This window comes from Tenrec ecaudatus, chromosome 6 (genome assembly GCF_050624435.1).
Source record: "Tenrec ecaudatus isolate mTenEca1 chromosome 6, mTenEca1.hap1, whole genome shotgun sequence".
Classification (NCBI taxonomy): Eukaryota; Metazoa; Chordata; class Mammalia; order Afrosoricida; family Tenrecidae; genus Tenrec; species Tenrec ecaudatus.
Genome location: NC_134535.1, coordinates 143,143,625 through 143,162,660, shown reverse-complemented (window position 1 = coordinate 143,162,660; position 19,036 = coordinate 143,143,625). Strand labels below are relative to the sequence as shown.

The 19,036-nt window shown below is 43.6% G+C and overlaps 1 protein-coding gene and 1 long non-coding RNA gene across 8 annotated transcripts in view; one reads left to right on the top strand and one right to left on the bottom strand.

The window, feature by feature from the left end:
- Window positions 1–377: 377 nt before the first annotated feature.
- Window positions 378–5,016, bottom strand: LOC142450419 (uncharacterized). The gene is made up of 5 exons (XR_012784938.1): window positions 4,819–5,016; window positions 3,955–4,390; window positions 1,827–2,044; window positions 1,614–1,657; window positions 378–1,014 (listed from the first exon to the last, which is right to left on the bottom strand). It is a non-coding gene; the product is annotated as an uncharacterized LOC142450419 (long non-coding RNA).
- Window positions 5,017–5,093: 77 nt separating this feature from the next.
- LOC142450417 (uncharacterized) overlaps window positions 5,094–19,036 on the top strand; it is a 55,293-nt gene continuing 41,350 nt past the window's right edge. For 3 of the 7 annotated variants that reach the window (XM_075552314.1, XM_075552313.1, XM_075552312.1), the window contains exon 1: window positions 10,970–11,056. The gene's annotated coding sequence lies outside the window, so the exon portion shown is untranslated. Of the gene's footprint in view, window positions 5,139–10,969; window positions 11,356–18,323; window positions 18,491–19,036 lie in introns of those variants that run through there. The other 4 variants (XM_075552311.1, XM_075552310.1, XM_075552309.1 and 1 more) reach the window with 3 other exon arrangements.

Genomic DNA, 19,036 nt, shown 5'->3' with positions numbered 1-19,036 from the left:
AAAGATATGTAACTTGTTACGGTTTTGTGGCCTGAGAATTTCCTGATGTATGACCTCAGGCCATAAGCTTTAGGCCAAGAAAAAGAATATATAAGTTGAAGCGTTGCATGAATAAAATTGGAACAGTCACCTGCAACCTTTGAGTCATGTGGTTTCTGTCTCCACTCGCCGACACCGTGACTCACCTTGAGGGACCCCTGGACCTTGCTGCAGCTGGACTGGGACAGGTGGCGCCCGAACAGGGACCCTCAGGTAAGAACCTCCTGATATTTAAATAGATATCGGTCAGGCTAGGCGCTCATCGATTGGGTGCTGCAGACCCCTTAGCAGAGAGAAGGCTAAGTACGAAAGGGTGAGTAATAATAGGAAACTCGAAATCTCGTGAAAGAGTTATTTATTGACATCATCCTACACACCCGAAAAAAGAGGAGGGCTGGGTGACCCATAGACTTTGGCAAGTTTTCTCTCTTTTATCCAGGAGTGCTCTCCTTGGTTTCCTGAACATGGAACCTTGGATTTGGACACTTGGCAGAAAGTAGGAGAGGATTTTTTAAAGTATTATGAAGAAAATGGTCCTGAACAAGTTCCTATGAAAACATTTTCTTTATGGAGTCTTTTGAGGGATAGTCTAGACCCAAATCCTGCAAACAAAGCCATTTATTACCTATAGAGAGAGGCTCATGAAGAAAGTCCTCTAGCAAAGGGTGCTGATCAAGGCAGCTGTTATGGTACTGACAGGGAGTGTAAAACTAAGAAAGCTATAGAAACTTCAAAGGCAACACAGAGAAATTTCCCTCTGGGCAATAAGCCAGAGCAGCACCCACACTCCCTGACACTAAAAAATTTGCAGAAATAATGGATCCACTTCAACTACCTGGATGTCTTTTACTGCATACTTTCTCTGCATGAAAGGCAATTAATTACTGATGGCAATTTTCTCCTGTCCCTCTTCATGAAGCCTTCCCTCCAGCTGTCAGTCCTCCACGAAGAAAGCTTTCCTCCAGCTTCTTTCTCCTATTAAAATAACAGGGTTTTTGAAAAATTAAAAACACAACAGGCAAAATTGTTGAGGAGTATATGTGGGGAGGGAGGAATGTTCCGAGTTTGAGGGGTCTTGCCCTTCTATGGAGACATATAAGCTTTCCCAAAGATAGAGTGGGACTCTCTTTGGTGGGGTTCCTGCTCACTGAACCCCACCTTTCAACAGCTGGGACAGTCTCTTTCCCCTTTTACTTGCAACCTACTAGACTGTTGACTGAGAGTCACCAAACTGGGCCATCTCCTGGAGGCCCCCAGTCCTGGAGGGACTTTCCCCAGCCACCTGGAAAAGCCAATCACGTTTCAATGCAGGTGGTTGTGCTGGAATATCACTTCAACATCCTCAAGGCTGAGCGCACTCCCTACAGCCACCCTACAGGCTGGCAAGAATGAGCCCAGGAGTTTCTAGAGCTGGACTGTGGGCTCGGCTCCCAGGGGAAGTTACCACATTGTGGCAGGACTGGGCAAACCTAAGGAGAAAGCCCTAACATTTTGTGCACCAGCTGCAGCCACTTGCTTCCTGAACAGCATTCACTTCTTTGTAGTGAGAGAAGCAACAGTCCCAGGGGGCTCACCTTTGAGCTGAAGAGGTGCAGGGAGTCTCAGGGAGGAGGCACTGCTGTGTGGAAAGGAAAGAATGGAGGGGAGTTAGGAGAGACCTGCAAAGCGATGAACCCTGGAACACCGACTCCCAAAGCCCTTTCACCAACAGGGATTTTCACCATGAAACCCACCCAATCCCAAAATGTGTGACGGGACCAGCCTCTGGGACACCCTCCCAGACCTACCACGGAGTGGCGATGCACAGGCCGAGAGACGGGTGCTTGTACCCCAGCCAGTCCGCTGTGTGCTCCAGGGTCACCCCAAACTCGACCCCCACCTGGTGCACAGTAAGTAGGAACCTCGCTATGAGCCGCAGTTCCAGCTAGGACACCACCATTTCTGCCCCTGTCTTATTGTGACCCGGAATGGGAGGAGCATAGCAATGGGTATGATCCAGAAACACCTAAGTGAAAAATGAGTCAGGAGATTAAGACTTCATTAAGTATAGACAATCAGGAAAATGTGTATTTTAATTGATGTGGAAGAGATTAATATAAAATCATAAACAGCAGTTCCTGGTGCCTAAATTTCCACCAATATATTTGAAAGTTTGTTCTTCATAACACTGACCATACAGGAAGGGGTTCAGATGAATTGGAAATAATATAATGTCTAGATCTTAGTGGGAAAAAAAACCCCAAACCAGATTCTTATCCTGACAAACGGTTCAGATTATTATCAGATGTATGATCAGAGTCACATACCACATACACAGCACTGACTGAGCTAAAGGCACCACCTACCTATGTGACACTGAATGTCCACATCATAAAAGGTGATGCCTCAGTCATGTTGGTAGTGAGTCAGGATATCATTCTCTTACAAGCAGTCTCACAATTGTGAACAGGGCCCCATAAAACAATTAACAATCTACTTCTACCCTATCAACCCAATTTTAATTTTATACAAAATAAACTGAATATTTTCTTCATCTCTTGGATACTCACATTCACTGTTAAACTTCCATGTGGTGCTTATCCATGTCTGAGACTGAAAAAGCACCACATCACCTGTCTAGTTTTGGGCTATTGTTTATAAGAACACTACCTGCTGTGATAAAGATGAAACATTAGGTTCTGTAAAATGCAAAAAACAAAAGCCTAAGGAGTTTTTACTCTGCTATCTGTGGTTTTATGAGTCTTAATTCACATGACAGCTCGGACTTTATTGTTCTTTTAAATGGATTCTCTTATTCCATATAAATAAAACCTTAGAGTGTTTGTGTACTTGTAAACCAGCAGCAAATACATTAGATACATTACTTTGACTATGGTGCTTGGTAGAGGGGCAGCAAACAAAAGGAACACTTTTGAGATTGACAAGGTTGAAACAATGGGATGAAAGAGAATAATTATGAGGATGGCTTAGGACAGGTCATTGTTTCTCCCTGTGGTACATAGGGTCACTGTGATTTGGAATTCACTTAATGACACCTAACAACAACCTCCCTCATACACTGACTCTGCGTACAATAAGTACTGAAATGTTAGGTTTTTTAATAAGCAGTAAAGTAATAATCATTCCACAATTTTTGTTGAAAACAAATACAATCATGGTTTTTAAATATATACCTGCAATATGAATGAACAGTAAAGAACAAAATTGAAAAACTATAGATTTGCATAAGAAACTTTAAAGCAAAATTTAATAACTACAGAGAATATGGGGTAAAATTATAAATTATATAATACGCTCTAAAAGAGCACATACTATACTGGTATGTTAACAACAAATGTGATGATTATATAGCTCTAATTGCTTTAGGAAGGTGATTAGATCATACATCCTAATAGTTTATCTTCAGATTTGTGGCAATTGGGATAGATTGAGTTAGAGATCACCTATCCCTGCCTTTGAGTTCATATTTCACCTTGACTGAGTGGGATTATTACCAGGGATGCAAGGGTGTTTCAACATTAAACTATGAATGTAACCAACCACATAAACAGGACAAAGAATAAGAACCAGATGATCATATAAAGAGATGCAGAAAGGCATTTGACAATGTCTAACATCCAAACCAGATAAAAAAAAACAAACAAAAAATCACTCAATAACAGAAATCAAAGGGAGGGACCTCAACACATTAAATGTTTTAAAGGAAACAGTCAGGGAAGGACAATTAGGTAATTGGAACTTGCTGAAAATAAGACACCTAGGCAAATAGAAAGGTTTCAGCAAAGGAGTAATACAGAACCCACAGATTAGGGGATGATAAATCTTTAGCAGCGAGGGGATGGAGACAGAGGGGGAGGAGAAGAGGAGCAGAAGAGGACTGTGGCATTTTCAGGAATTCCCCATCTTGATGCTCACCTGAGTCTGCATCAAGGGAAAGAAGGCTTGAGTCTGGGTAGTGTAGCTTGGGGAGCAGAGCCTGAAATGAGTGTCTGAGGATGACACTGGCTCCTCAAGTCTCTTGACTTGTGGCTCTTGATTCTACAAGGTTTGGGCCTCTTCTTCCACTTGGGTGGTTGGGAGAAGTTCATGGCAAGTCATATGGTGCCAGGAGAGACGTGATGAAGCAGAACAGATGGCATCAGATGCTGTCAGGTGTGTCTCTTTGGTCCTTGCAGCTGCAGTGTCTCTTGGGGAAATGCCCAGCTGGGAAACGTCCTCCACCCACCACTTTTTGGTCAGTTTGTCTTCTGTCTTCAATGGCTTGTGTGTTGTTGTGATTCAAATACAAACGTGTTTCAAATGCAAGCAGGGTCACCCAAAGGGACCGGTTTCAGCAGGGTTTCTGTAAGGTCTTTTGGAGACAAGAGACAGAGGGAGACCTTTAATTAATAGATTTATTGAGGGAGGTGAGGTTTGTGGGGAACAGGAAATCAAAGGAAATGAGGTGAAAGGGGCATAGGATAACCGCTTAAAGAAAGGTCCTTGTCTATAGCCAGAGAATTGGCTAACGGACCAGGTATAGAGCACGACGGCCGCTGTTACGGAAAGGAAAGGAAAATTGGATTTAACACACACCCACTAACAAACTACAACTGAGTCTGGCGAGGACAGAGTCAACTGGCTCTGGTGCCACCGCCCCGATGCCGCTCCAGGAGCCCGCGGCAGGGAAGGAAGCGATGGAAAGATCGGGCGCCAGGAAGGGTCCCCGACAACGAGCCACGGGAGTTTCAGGCAGCTAGCAGGGGGAGACGAGAGCGCGCCCAGACGCAGGAAGGCCACCTGTAAGTATCGGATTTGCCGCGAGCCGCGCCTCTTTGTGGTCGGTGCCACCGATCGCTGCAAAGGGCCGGCGCCCGCTGAGACTTCAGGAACGCTGCCGCCTCCGCAGCCCGGTCCCGACGGAGGAGAAACACCTCAGAGAACCGGCCTTAGTCACCGAGGCCCAGAGCCGCCGCGCCAGCCCCTCCCTCCAGGTGCGGGATTCCCTCATTCGCTCCAGGCCCCGCCCCCGAACAGACCCCGCCCCCAGAACAAGTGACGCCATTTCCGGTGGACGCCACTTCCTGCAACTGAGAAGGCGCCAGTGAGCGTCCCGAGAGGTAAGGGGCGCTCTGCGTTTCTTTGTCCGCCACAGTGGCGGAGTCCCCTTCGGGCCTGGCGTCCCCAGCTGTGCCCGCGTCCCCGCGGACGGACGGTTCCCGCACCTGCCCGCCCGCCTCCCAGGTCGCCGCCATCCCCTGGGACGTTTCCATTTCAATCCTTGCCCAGGTGGTAACAGGCCTCTCTGCCTTCCGGCCTGGGAATACCCTGCCCTCCCCCACCCCCTTTTCTGCTCTGAGCCCCTCCTGCACCCGCGCTCCTCACGCCGGGAAGGCGCGACTGGGGCCGGGTTCTTGCGTGGAGCCCGTCCCTCCCGTGTCAGGTCCCGGGCCTGGGAACAGGGGACCCGAGAGTGGCATTTCCTGAAAGGAGAGGCCAGCCTTGCAGTTATTAGGCCTCCCCACCCATGACTGAGGTTTGTGTTCGAGCTTAACTCCTGAGCACCTTGCTTTGCCAAAGGGGGCCATAGCAGTGACCGCCCCAAATCCCTGCATAGCCCCCACATAGTAAGCCTCCATTGTATATGGTCTGACCATTAACCAAGGTGGTAGCTAATTACCTTCCAGGCAGCGCAGGGAGGGGCAGTCCTGCTTAGGCTTGCAGTCTTGCGTGTCCCTGATGGAGGTCACCAAACTGGAGACAGGTCAGGGGTCTCCTAGACGGGATCCTTGTCCTATCAGTGTTGCCCTGACTGTGGGTCAGAAGGCCCTGAAACAATCTTGTAAGCTCTCGATCTAAGGATGAAAGTATATGTGATTGTGATGTATTGCCTGGCCACCAATCATGGTTTCGTGACAATTTCTTTTGCCTTCTCCCTTATCCACACCCTCACATATCAATTGTGGACCTGGGAAGCCATTCCCACCTCCCTCATGTAGATGATGTGTTTAATCTTTGTGTTGTCTTTGTCTTTAAAATTTAACAAATGTTCTCTTTAAACTATATTTAAAATGGCGTCTCATTTTCACTCTAAAACAGATCTTCTCATTATTTCTCTCCTGAATCTTTTGGCCCATTGGAAACTATGTGGTGCTCTGTTTTAGACTGCGAAAGGAACTCCCATATCAAATATAATTTAAGAAGAACATTTGCTAAGTTTTGAAAATAACAGAATACAAAGACCCAGACCCCTCACTCAGGCGATCATTAGCACAGGTCAAGGAAATATGCAAGCCCGAATCTAATGAAATTATATTGAACAAAGGAAACGCACAAGTTCATGATTTGTAAAACATCAATACAACATTGTTACAAGTGGGAATACAGAAGCAAGGACAGGGCCATAATTGATGCACCTACATTGTCCAATAGAAGGTTTTACAGGATTGTTCAGGACTATCTGACCTAGGAGGTCCGATCTCAACTGGTAAGGCATGACTCATGAGTATAGAATCCCCTGGATTGGCTGGAGAAGGATGGATTGTGTCCACTTCCGTGGTCCTGTGCTGCTGGGCAAATTTAATCTATATCCTTGCTTAATGATTAAAAAAAATTCAAAGGAGGCCGAATCTATGTGGAGACCCTTCAAATGAACTTCAGGCAGTCATTGCCATCCATAGCCCTTTACTTACTTCAGCGTTAAGAGTTTAATCTCTAATCACAGCTCCTGAGAGTTGTCTCCCAATCTCTTCTGATGCTGTCCCTTCTGTGAAGAGCCCCACTTGGGGATGTCTCCCTAAATAAACCTCACTCCAGAGATTCTTTCAATTGGCTGTTTTGTTTAACACTTCACTCTTCCACCTTTTGCCACCACCCCCTTATTCCCTTTTGGCCCTTAGAGCATTACTGGCCTAGATTTAATGTCCACTCAATTTTTTATAGGGAATTTTTTTTTCCTTTTACATCCTCTTGATTTGTAGCATCCAACAATTATTTATTTTGAGGTCCTTTAATATATTAATCTGGAGAAAATAGGTTTTTTTGACCTATAAAGAGTTTCAGTTTTGAAAATATACAGGGCAGTTCTCCTCACTTGTGTTAGTCTGGGTACTTTAGAGAAACAAATCCACAGAAAATCATGTATAAGAGACTTTTATATAAAGGTTAAGTGCACATCAAGAGAACATCCCAACCCAGTGCTGCAAAGTCGAACATTAACCCATGTGTCCAACACCAATCCAGAGTCCTCCATCTCACAAAACACACTAGGACACTGACTGCAAGAGGACCATGACACCGACTGCAGGAGGAAAGCCAAGTCAGTGAATGTGTAAGCATCTCAGCGCTGGCAGGGGTCTCCATGCAGCTGCTCCAGCAACCCGGGCTGCATTGAGGTAGGCCCTTGTGGCTTCTCAGGGATGTCTTGCAGGAAGTGAGCCTTGCCCCCTTGCCCGTGGAAGCAGACAACTGGCTAAAGCAGCTGCACCCTGGTCCGACCATCACAAAGCAAGAGACCCGAGAAATAGAAAGGAGGCTCACCGAGCCATTTTTCTCTCCGCCCTTCAGTTAACTCCACATGTGTTTATCGGCCAGGTTGGCAAAATAAACCATGTCATCACTCCTGTAAGGTCACTATGAGTCAGAACTGAATGGCAGTGAGTTTTGGTTTTGTGCATTAATATTATATTTTTATTGACAGATGCCCTAAAAGTCAGCACTTTTTGTTATTTTATTTAATTTTCACAGTGACATAGAATTTAAATCGGCCCTTAATTAGCTATCTCAGTGGATATAGAAAATGTTTCTTCGAACCAAATTCTAAGTATGTAAATTCCTTTTATCATTTTGATTTATTTATTTCTGATTCTTAACTGTTTCTTCAGTTTGTTTTGTTATAAGCAGGTCATCGAATAAACAATATGAGCAGAGACCAAGTGTAGTTAAGAGGTTTATTGGGTCGAAATTCAGACTCAGTGCTGAGGGAGCACGTCAGACTCTTGAGTGCCAGTTGTGGACCCTGAGCTGGACTAGGGACAAGCTTTTATAGGCATACAGTTGATTGAGTCACACAGAAATAATGCAGTATTTTGCTTTATCTTTTATCTTCCATCCATCTGTCATTTTTCTAAGAAGCTGCAGAGTACAGAAGCAGAACATTTTGCAATTAGCTGACCTTTACCCAAGCTTGGGATCACCCTGTTTTCTTCTTTTTTTTATTGCAAACCTAGAACAATTTCAACTTAGTTATCACCCAGAACAATTTCAACTTCCATATCACAGTCCTCCTCACATGCCTTACCACATTTCTTATCACCGTATGATTTTACTTTGTAAGAACTGTATCCTAATAGCTCCTCATTTTAAAAAATTGTATCATAACTATTCCCAATATAAGGCAACATCCAGATATATAATTCTTATGTATCGTAAGATGTGATCTTATTTAAAATAAGCCATTTTTCCTCTGTCCCACTCCATGGTAATACTTGAATGTTCTAACCTTTCATCCAAGTGTTCTTGATAAGAGGCTTGTTTCATTCACTGCTTTGTTGTTCTCAGGTGTACTGCAGTGGATTCTGTTAGTGATGTCGTAGGACCTTAAACTCTTCCTTATGGTTTCTAGACCTTAAACTCTTCCTTATGGTTTCCAGGCTATAATGTATATGTGAACAAATTGCCACATCGTGGGACACAACTGTTTTCACTTCATGTAACTGCCAATCATTTTACCACAGAACCAGTAGGGCTTCTTCACTGACTGGTTTAGATATGCCAAGTTCTCTCTAAGCTAACATGTTTTTCATTATGGACATGGAGATTCTTAATGAAAATGATGTTTGTTTTTCTTATTTAGTCATATTTTCAACATAATAGCAATGTGCATACATAGATATGAATATACTGTCATCATGTTTAATTTCCCCTTTGGTTAGGTGCCATAGATTTAATTCCATCTCGTAGCAGCTTCATGTGGTTTAGAGCAGAACAGTTCCATGGCGTTTCTGAGCATTATATTTGTGGAAGCAGATCTCCAGGCCTGTTCTTCCACAGTAATGCAGGCTGAGTTTAACCCGTCAGTGCTCCGTGGAACAGTCCAGTGCAAGCTGTTTGTGTCACAAGCTCACTGCCATGCAGTGACTCATAGTGTTCCTCTATAGGATGTCTGCGATTCAAGAAATATACAGGATCAACCAGCCTAATTTTTCTCTGACAGATCTGCTGGTGGGGTTGAACTGCCAGCCTTGAGGCTAGCAATGAAGCTGGAATTCCCTTATTTCCCCTAGAAATGAACCAAACCAAACATGCCATCAAATCTACACTGGCTCCTGGAGACTCCATGTGTGTCAGAGCACAGGGATGTTGCAGAGGGGTTTCAGTGACTGGTTTCTCAAAGTGTGTCACTCAGACTTTCTTCCATAGAGACTCTGAGTAGACACAAGCTTCCAATCTTTCTATGAACCATTTAACACAGTTAAGATGTTTACCATCTGTAATATTCAGCGACATAAAACACTAAGCAAGGCACACATGCATGCATAGACACACACACTTTAAAAGCCAGAACCAATGTAAGTCGGACATCTTTCAGTGAACAAAAACCTAAACCTATAAGACGAGGTTGAATTTTTAATTTTAACATGAGAAACTACCCAGCTGAATGTGTAATATTTGCAAGACCCAGAAAAAAAATTCCTTCCGTTAATTTTCAGCTCCCATATGTTTGGTGTAAATCATACAGATATCTTATAACCTAACTGGATTCTTTACAGTAAAAATTAATATGAACTTTAATAGATCTTCAAGAGATTCTAAATATAAAATGCTTAATATTCTTTATGAGTTTTGTGGAAGATCAACAGGCATCCTAAAGATTTTTAAGATGTAAACTATTGGGGGAATTATAAAATATTTATTAGTCTGTTTAGCATAAAAGTACTATACTGGTTAGCATAATCTATTAGGAACAGATATGTAGTGGCTTCAAAATGTTCATGGATGAATTCCATTATCTTTGCTCCATTTTTCCATGACCTTTTTGAGGGCCCCTTGTACATTCATGACATGAAGGATTGGTTACCAATGAGCTCCTTGTACTTTTCACTCAAGTTGCATGCTGGGTAGAAACGATCAGATTTAATGAAGAAACTCTTGGATTTGTTGAACTGAGGTTGGACTGAAAATGAAGGCTATGTGTTTGTTTAGGTTTTTCTTGCAATGGAAATCCCTCTCACTGCTGTCTAGTGGATTCCTGCTCAACAGCTCTCTCGTGGACAGGTTCAAACCGCCCCTGTGCGTTTCCATGGCTATATTTCTTTACGGAAGTAGAACGTTTCCTTTTATTGCAACTAGGATGCAGTAGAGAACAAGCATGTAAATTTCCTTTGTAATATGCTTGAATATGTTTGTCAGTGCATGCTACAGTGTTCTTTTGGGCTGCTAATAAAGGCCCGACACATGCCACTTTGCTTTGAGATCAACCCAAAGGCGCTCAGTTCCAGGTCCGTGGATCAGCAAACCCAGCTCCCCCAATTAAGTGTCCAGAGACACCCCACTCCATATGCCCAGATGCGCTCAATTTTACTTGCTCTGTTCCTAGGGAAGTCCACCACTCTGGTTCATGCTCCTGGTTCTAGTTTTGCTGTTTCTGCTGCTGTATATCTGCAACTTTTTTTTTTAAATCTTTGACTTCTCTGATATCAAAGTTCTCTTTTAGATCAAAGGGATGCACATGGAAAGTAGAAAATCCTCCTTGTTTGGCATTGTTGCCAGAGGAAGAGGCCTGTGCAGGTATATGGTCAATGCAAGTGCTGAAGTGACGTTTGCCGTAAAAGAAAATACCCTGAGAGTGGAGCATGGCCCTGAGCCTGGGAGGAGTCTTTGACCAGGGCAGAAACCAACGTTGGAGAACCTGTCACTTCCTCCTTACTCAATTGTATTTCCTTCCATTTTCGGTCCTCGATGTGGTAAATGGAGGCCTGGTCTATTGTAGGCAACTGAAGACCAATGACAACCATCTTGCACATCCAAGATACCACAAGTTAGTGTTTTAATGTTCTAACTGGCTGTGGAACACACGTCCTTCACCTCCCTCCAAACTGCCTAGTGACTCTGCTTCCACACCCAGCTCTCTTTCTGGACTGGGTTGTTGCCCTAGGAAGTTCAGTACTACAGAGAACTCAGGTATTGTAACATTAAAGATAGAGGCTGGAGGAAATTGGTACTCCTGGCCCTGAGGTTCCTTAGTAAGGTTAAAAGGTGTCAGAAGAAGCCAAGGACCTGAGCCCTAAGAGGCACCATGAGTCCCATCTCTACTGTCACTGGACCATTCCTGTGGACGTAAGTGGTTTTAAACTTTGCCTGCCTGGGTTTTCCTTTATGTGACCCTCTTGGTTTCATAAGGAGTCAGCATTGCCATCCTGGGTCTTGGTTCGCTGTGTTTAATGCGAGAGCTGTGTGACCAGAGTCCAAACATGGATTTGTGCTTTGGGAGGAGGCCATTCATTTTCATGGTATCTCCTGCCCTCTCACCCTGACACCAGAGCCTGTACAGCAGTTCTAAAACAATAGTTCCACCTCTCCCACTGTGTGATGAGGTAGAAAATGAAAGAGTTAGTAGCAGAAGGTGATTGTTAATAGAGTCCTGGATGGGCTTGTACTTACAAATTCTTAAACGAAATGATACATGGGACAGTAATTTCAGCTGGGTCATGTCAGATATCCACCTCTATCTGATTTGGAGGCAAAGAGTTGCAGGTTCAGAAACTCACAGGGGCTGTTGTACCCTGCCCTGTAGGAATAGCATGAGTCAGAATTGACTCCATGGCACACAGTGTTTTGTTTTGTTTTAATCTACAAATGAACAAAACCATGTGTGACCTCAGTACTCTGAGTTCAATGTGGTCAGCTCTTTTATTCGGGGCAGGAATGGTGACTTTGGGCTCTTCCCATTTTGCTCATAGACCTGGAAGTCCTCATTTGCATTTCGTGTAGCTAGTGCCTCTTTTGTTTACTTTCTTGCTAGTCTTCATGTCCATTAATTTTTCCAGTGTGGGAATTTTCACGCATACGTATTGCTAATGAGCTTTCCATTTGGTGAGTGACCATGGGGCTTCCTTTCCTCGGTATGCAGCCCTGGGTGCTCGTTGACTCCTTTGGCCTGTATGTGGAGAGTGAAGTCTTGGAGCATCTGAAATCTAAATGAGCATTGCAGGCTCGTCATCGAGCACTCCCAGCTTGTTAGAATGTCCCTCTCAAGCCAGGATTCCCTGGCTCGTGTGTCCTAACGTGATCATTTTGCTTCTCCTACACTAGCTCACTGGCTAGGAATATGCTTGTGTTACTGCTTAGGCTCCAGCTCTGCTGCATTTTTCATAGCAGTTCTTACCATTTGACATTGTGTTTTTGTTCTCATTAGTTGCTGTGCAGTCGTTTTCAGCTCAAAGCCACCTCACCTGTCCAGGGTAGAACTTCATTGGATTTGGAATAATGTACCCTCTCAGAACAGATTCTTCTTTCTTTGAATTGGTTTGTTTAATGCTGTCTGCTTTGCCTGGGTGTTAATATTACCTAAGTCCATTTAATAAACACATGAGCCAGATATTTGGGCCTGAGGTAAATAGTATTGCCTGAGACTCCTGGCTTTTCCAGGAAAATGAATTCCAGTTATCTGAATTAAATGCGTTGTTTTATTCATCTCTGCTTCATACTACACAGGCAATCTCTAGCTCATCTCTGTGATTGATGACTGACAGAATGACAAACGGTAGGCATATGAACAGAACTGATGGCAGGAATTCAGTTGTAGACACATGGGCCTGCATGCTGACGTGGTTTAACAACTTACATTTGAGCAGTACTGAACACGTGCTTAATTGTTGGTGACACTCTTCAGTTGTATCCTATTGGAAGCAACATGTGATTAAAAGAGGCAAGATTAAATAAGCTAATGTGGCAAAATCTTTCTGGAAATTGCTTGAAAATCATAGTTGCTGAATAAATACAATGTTGTATCATGAATATACTGTGTGAAAGACACCCTGTTCATTCATTTTAATTGATTGGTTGCAGACCATACCTTCTGTGGGTTAAACCTCCAGCCACATCAAGGGGTTGGTTATGCCCTTAGAAATTTACAGTCTTGGAAACACTAGTGAGCCATTTCAGTCCGTGTTATGCGACTTGACCGCACCGCATTTGGTTTTTGTTTACCATAAAGGAATGAAATTAAGCGTGTGAAGACTTTAAAATATGTTACTTAACACACTGCTGTGGATGAGACTTTTGAAAGGCATATTGGATTGACATTTATGAATTGTAGAGTGGTGGAAGCTCATGTCGCTGTATTTTATCACTACGTAGCTATGCCCTGTGATTTTAGCATCTACGTGCAACATTAGTCTTTTCTGTGTGTTAGGTGTCATCGCCAACTCATAAAATCTTGTATACAACAGAATGAGACACTGCCCTCTCCTACACCATCCTCACAAATGTTCCCCATTTAAGCCCATCGTTACAGCCCCTGTGTGTCCGTGCATTTTGTCAAAGGTCTTTCTCTTTGTGCTTCTCTTCGCCCTTACCAAGCATGATGTCCTTCTCCAGGAACTAGTCTCTCCTGAAAAAATGTGGGAACAAAAGTATGATATGTCATAGAGGCCAGTCCCACAGATGAGCGAATCCCAGTGGTCCTCAGGTTCAGCTGTTCAAGCTGATATGCCTTCCGTGATCTGAAATTGTGAGAAAATCTTGCAGTGGACCATCTCAAAGCCTGGTGTGCAAGTTCTAGGATCCTTTCACAGTTTTAACAGTCAAATGCATTGAAGTTCAGTACACTTAGGAACAAACTGGAATCTAACTACTTTTTCCCAATCAGCAAACAGAAGGGCATGCTATTATGGTACTTAACATTTTATGCTTTTTGTTAGTATATAATATTAGTGTGTGCTTATGTGCATATTAAGGTCTTTTTTGAAGGGAGCAATCCATAATAATAACATTGCAGTACCTTCATGTTTTGGAGTGGAAAAATTTTGATGATATCTGTATTCTATTGTTACCTATCTTTCACTCTTGCCTTGTTTCCCTTTTCAGTACCCTAGGTCTATCTCCTTGAAGCTAAAAAATACACAGCAGTGTAACCTTAAAGTGACAGAAAAGATGTAGATGCACTACAGAAAACTTCGTAATTCCCCAAATAATAATCTCTTTCAGTAGGTAATGTGTCAGCTCATGACTGGAATTCTCCAAGGGAATACAAGGACTTTGGGTTGCTACACTGTTAGTTCATACCAGTAACTCCAATGGCTAATGAGGGACTACAGGAAAAAATACAAATTCTGCAGTGTTTCTTAGTTATCTTGCTTTCACCCCATGCTTCATGTTTTGATAATATTCTGGTTGGTCCTGTGCAAGGAGGTGAATTTCTTCCCTCCCTCCAATGGAAAAGAGGATAATGTGAGGTACCAGCCCCCACAACTGAATGAGTCCAAGGGGTGGTTGTGTAACTGAAGGGTAAGATTAAAGAGACATCAGACAAGATAAAGCATTGCAAGTGCTCAGCTTCACAGTCATGACTTTAGTAGCCAGGGCCATGCAGAGAGAGAATGTATTTCCAACCAAGGCCTATTGACTCTAAGGGCGTGCAAGCCCCCCTACGTACTCCAGCAATGATTTGAACACCTTGAGAATTAGGCTAGATCTTACTAATAAATGTCCTATAGTTCTTTTAGGTAGTGGACCCAAAACTGGTCTTACTAATTACTGGTGGGCCACCTGGTATAAGCTGAAATTCTTGGCTATTTAATCTGTTGAAAAGCTTCCCATAGTTTTGTGACCGAGTGATAAGGCTGACCAGAGTTCAATGCATTGTGTGTTGGGCTCAGTAGGAACAGAGTTCCTTAGGCTCCCTTGGGTGAGGCTCAGAGCTTGCTTGCTGCTCGGCTGGGAAGTTCTTGCCAACAGGACTCCCTCACTGTGGAATCTTGAGAGACATTGATTCACCCAATGACCTCCCTTCTTGCAATGAGGTCAAGGTCCAGGTTCTCTGGAACCTGGCCCTGGCCCCTGACGGGCTCACTCTTAGCCTCTGTGCTGATTAGTGGGCGCTGCCAATATTCTCTTTAAAAATGACCAGTCTTTCCGCAGCTAAAACATTTCCCTTTAGGCTTGGTGTAGTTGACCATAGCTGCCTGCAAACACAACTCAAGAGTCTGTGAGAATGCCTGTCCAGTAAGTTGCAGCTGCTCTCCCCAGGAATAAAATTCCCTTTCCCTAGTAACGGATCTACTCCTATATCTATACCTATACCTTCTTCCACATTCCTGCCAGCTTGTGTTTTAGCACCTTCTGACCACCAGACCTTGAACTGCAAGTAAGCTCATGGGAAAAGGCAGTCTTTTGTTAAGGCTTGGAAGTCAGCAGGTATCCACCAGTCAGCTTCAGCAAAAGTTCTGATCATGCTAAGCGAGAGTCGGCCTCATATTTTGAGATGGCCTGTTTGAATTCTTAACACCTCAAAAGGGAACACACTCTAATGGCCTTCCTGAACTCTCTGTGGATTCTCTGCATTAGGTTGCCTCTCCATAACTTGGACCAGGAAGGCTAATCTGGTCCCCAATCTCCTTTTGCAATTCCTCTCTCAGCCTTTGAAAGTACAGGTGCTAAGCTTAGCAGTCTCCTCACCCTTATCTCCTTCCTCTATTGTATGGCTTTCAGGCCTCTCCAAGCTGCCTTCCTCAGGTGGGGCTGCAGCATTTGCCACAAGGCTTTCTTTCAATCATACTTAATTTCTTAAGTTTTTTATGAAACCTCAACTATCTCATACTCATTTTGTATCACTTTTGCCTCTTCTGTAATGTTGGGTAGTTTGTTTCAGGCTTTTCCTTATATTGATGTTCATTTTTCCTCTCCTGTTGTCTGGGGGTTCTAAAACCATCTTAACTGGCGCCCACAGAGACCAGGTCTCCAGTAGGATATTTTGCCCCTCTCGATGTGATTTCTTTGAAGTTTGTACCTACTTCTTCCCAAGTTCCTAGAGCTGAAGGTCCTTCCTCTGGCGACCATGGATTGATTATATTTGACCACTTGTAGTAAACCTTGCATCTTTTTATTTGTTACTACTACCTTCTGTTTTTTTTGAGTAAGTGGGTGAGTGTAATAACATAAGCTTTAGGATTATTTTTATCTTGCCCCATTGTCTTCTTTAAAATATGGTATTATTGTTATTACTATTACTTATCTGCTAATCCCCCAACTGGATCCTCACTTTAAATAATTTCCCCAATTCATTCTGCCTTCAGATGGTGTTTACACAACGGTTTCATGGGGTAATTCTCCTCTAGGGAGATGGTCCCTTGGTCCTTGTTTCATGACACCGAATTGTGGGGGCACCAGCCCCCACAATCAAATGGATCCAAGGGGTTGTTGTGTAATTGAGGGGTAAAATTAAAGAGACATGAGACATGATAAAACATGCAAGCGCTCAGCTTTGAAGTCACGACTTCAGGAGCCAGGTCTGTGCAGAGTGAGACAATATATTTCCAACCAAGGCTTGTATACATGCTAGAGGTTTGCCAGGGCTTGCAAGAGCCGTAATTACAGGTAACCTCATACTTAAGTGGGCTGTACCCTAACCCTAAAAGTCCCTAAGTACATAGGAGTAACCTGACACCAGTACTGGGGGCAGGTCAGGGGGAGTGGCAGTCTTCAGAGCTTGGAGAGCAATAGCACATGTCTGCTCCTCTATTTAGAGCTGCCAGCTACATAGCGATCAGCCATGTGCTTATGTTGGGTAACTTATTTTTTTAATTAAAAGATGATTTTAATGGGGGATTTTACAGCTCTTAATCCATACATCAATTGTATCAAGTATATTTGTACATATGTTGCCATCATTCTTTTTTAAACATTTACTTTCTATTTGAGCCCTTGGTATCCCTGCTCCTTTTTCCCTTCCTCTCCCCTCCCACCCTCACGACCCCTTGTTAAACTATTATTATTTTCATATATTGCACAGACCGCTGTCTCCCTGCCCCTATGGTTTCTGTTGTTTGTCCCCCTGCGCAGGTGGTGTGTGTGTGTGTGGTTGTGTCAGTTCCTCCTTACCATCCTTCTCTTCCCCATCTTCCCCCTACCTTCCTGGTATCCCTTCTCCCATTCCTGTTTTGGATTCAGTGTGTCCTTAGCTCTTATCTTTTATCTGTAACTGTGCACATGCTCCCTCTGTCTTGCAGTAAAAGACAGGACTGGGATCATGATGGCGGGGGGGGGGGGGGGGGTGAGTAAGCCTCAAGGAACCAAAGGAATGTTGTGTGTTTCATCGATGCTATACTGCACCCTGGTTGACTCATCCCTTCCTTGTGACCCTGCTGTGAGGGGATGTCCCACTGTCTACAGATGGGTTTTGGGTGTCTGCTCTCCTCTTGATCTCAACAATATGTTTTTGTTTGTTTGGGTTTTCTGATGCCTGTTACCACATCATGTTGACACTTCATAATCACACAGGCTGGTGTGCTTCTTCTATGTGGGCTTATTGCTTCTTTGCTAGGTGGCCACTTATTTATTCAAGCCCTTAAGACCCCAGATATTAAATATTTTAGCTGGGAACAATCCACTTTCTTCACCACATTTGGTTATGTGCCCATTTTGTCTTCAGCAATTGTGCCGGGAGGGTATCACAGAATGCCAGCTTGTTAGAACAAAGTGTTCTTGTGTTGAGACAGATCTTGAGCAGAGGCCCAAAGTCTACTACCTCAGTGTATTGCCATATTGTAAAAGGTAACTTTAAGATAACACTATTATAGGAGTATATAGTGGGGAACAATATTAATGATGAGAATGTGATTGGGACTCAACTCCAACTCAAAAGGGTGGAGGCTTCCATTCACCTCAGAAATCCCACCTGCCAGACTTCTTAATAGATTGAACCAAGTATTCATCCATATGCACTCTCTTCTTGTTCTCTGCTTCCCATAGATAAGAATGTGGAATTGAGGCTTTTGCTTTTGATCATTTGTCTGATTTATGTTATGTGTTCTGACTGTTCTGTATTCTGAACCATAAAGATTGAGAGGAATAAAATTGCAGTTGGCCACAGACTAACTGTGCAGAGATAAGCTCATTATACTAGAAGAATGCAGTCGATGGGATAGCATGTAATTAATGAGGAAGTGAGTCTAGTGAATGAAGGGATGAGCCTGGTAGCTAAACCCTGACCTAAATCCTTAGTGGAACAAGACCCCAGTGCCTAATCCCCATGTGAAGTCTCAGTTTCCCAGGACGGTCATCTTTCTGCTTTTCACATATTGGAGTGCACAGTACCTTGCCGAACCAGAATATATGGGATGTTTTAGAGGACACTGTGACTGTTGAAGAGGTGGCTATGGGCTTTTCCTAAGAAGAATGGGCATCGCTGGATCTTTCTTAGCGGAAACTATAAACATGATGGTGGAAACTTTTGGAAACCTGGCCTCAGTAGGTATGAATATTTTCATTAAAAAATATGTCATACTCATTGTTGTTACTCTAGTATGTGGGCTGAATAATGGGAATACCTTGTTAAATAAACAAGTGTAAGGCTCATATGGAAGAAGCACCACCAGTCTGTGTGACCACGAGCTGTCGAAGGGATCAGGTATCAGGCATCAAGAACAAAAAAATCATACATTGTAAATGAGAGTGAGTGTAGAGCAGAGACCCAAAGCCCATCTGTAGGCAACTGGACTCCCCCTTACTGAACGGTTGCAGGGAGGAGACGAGTTAGTCAGGATGGAGGATAGCAACGATGAAACATACAACTTTCCTCTAGTTCTTAAATGCTTCCTCCCCCTACTATCATGATCCCAATTCTGCCTTACAAATCTGGCTAGACCAGAGGATGTACATTGGTACAGATAGGAACTGGAAACAGAAAATCCAGGTCAGATGACTCCTTCAGGACAGTGTTGAGAGTGGCGATACCTGGAGGGTAGAGGGAAGGTGGGGTGGAAAGGGGGAACCAATACAAGAATCTACATATAAACTC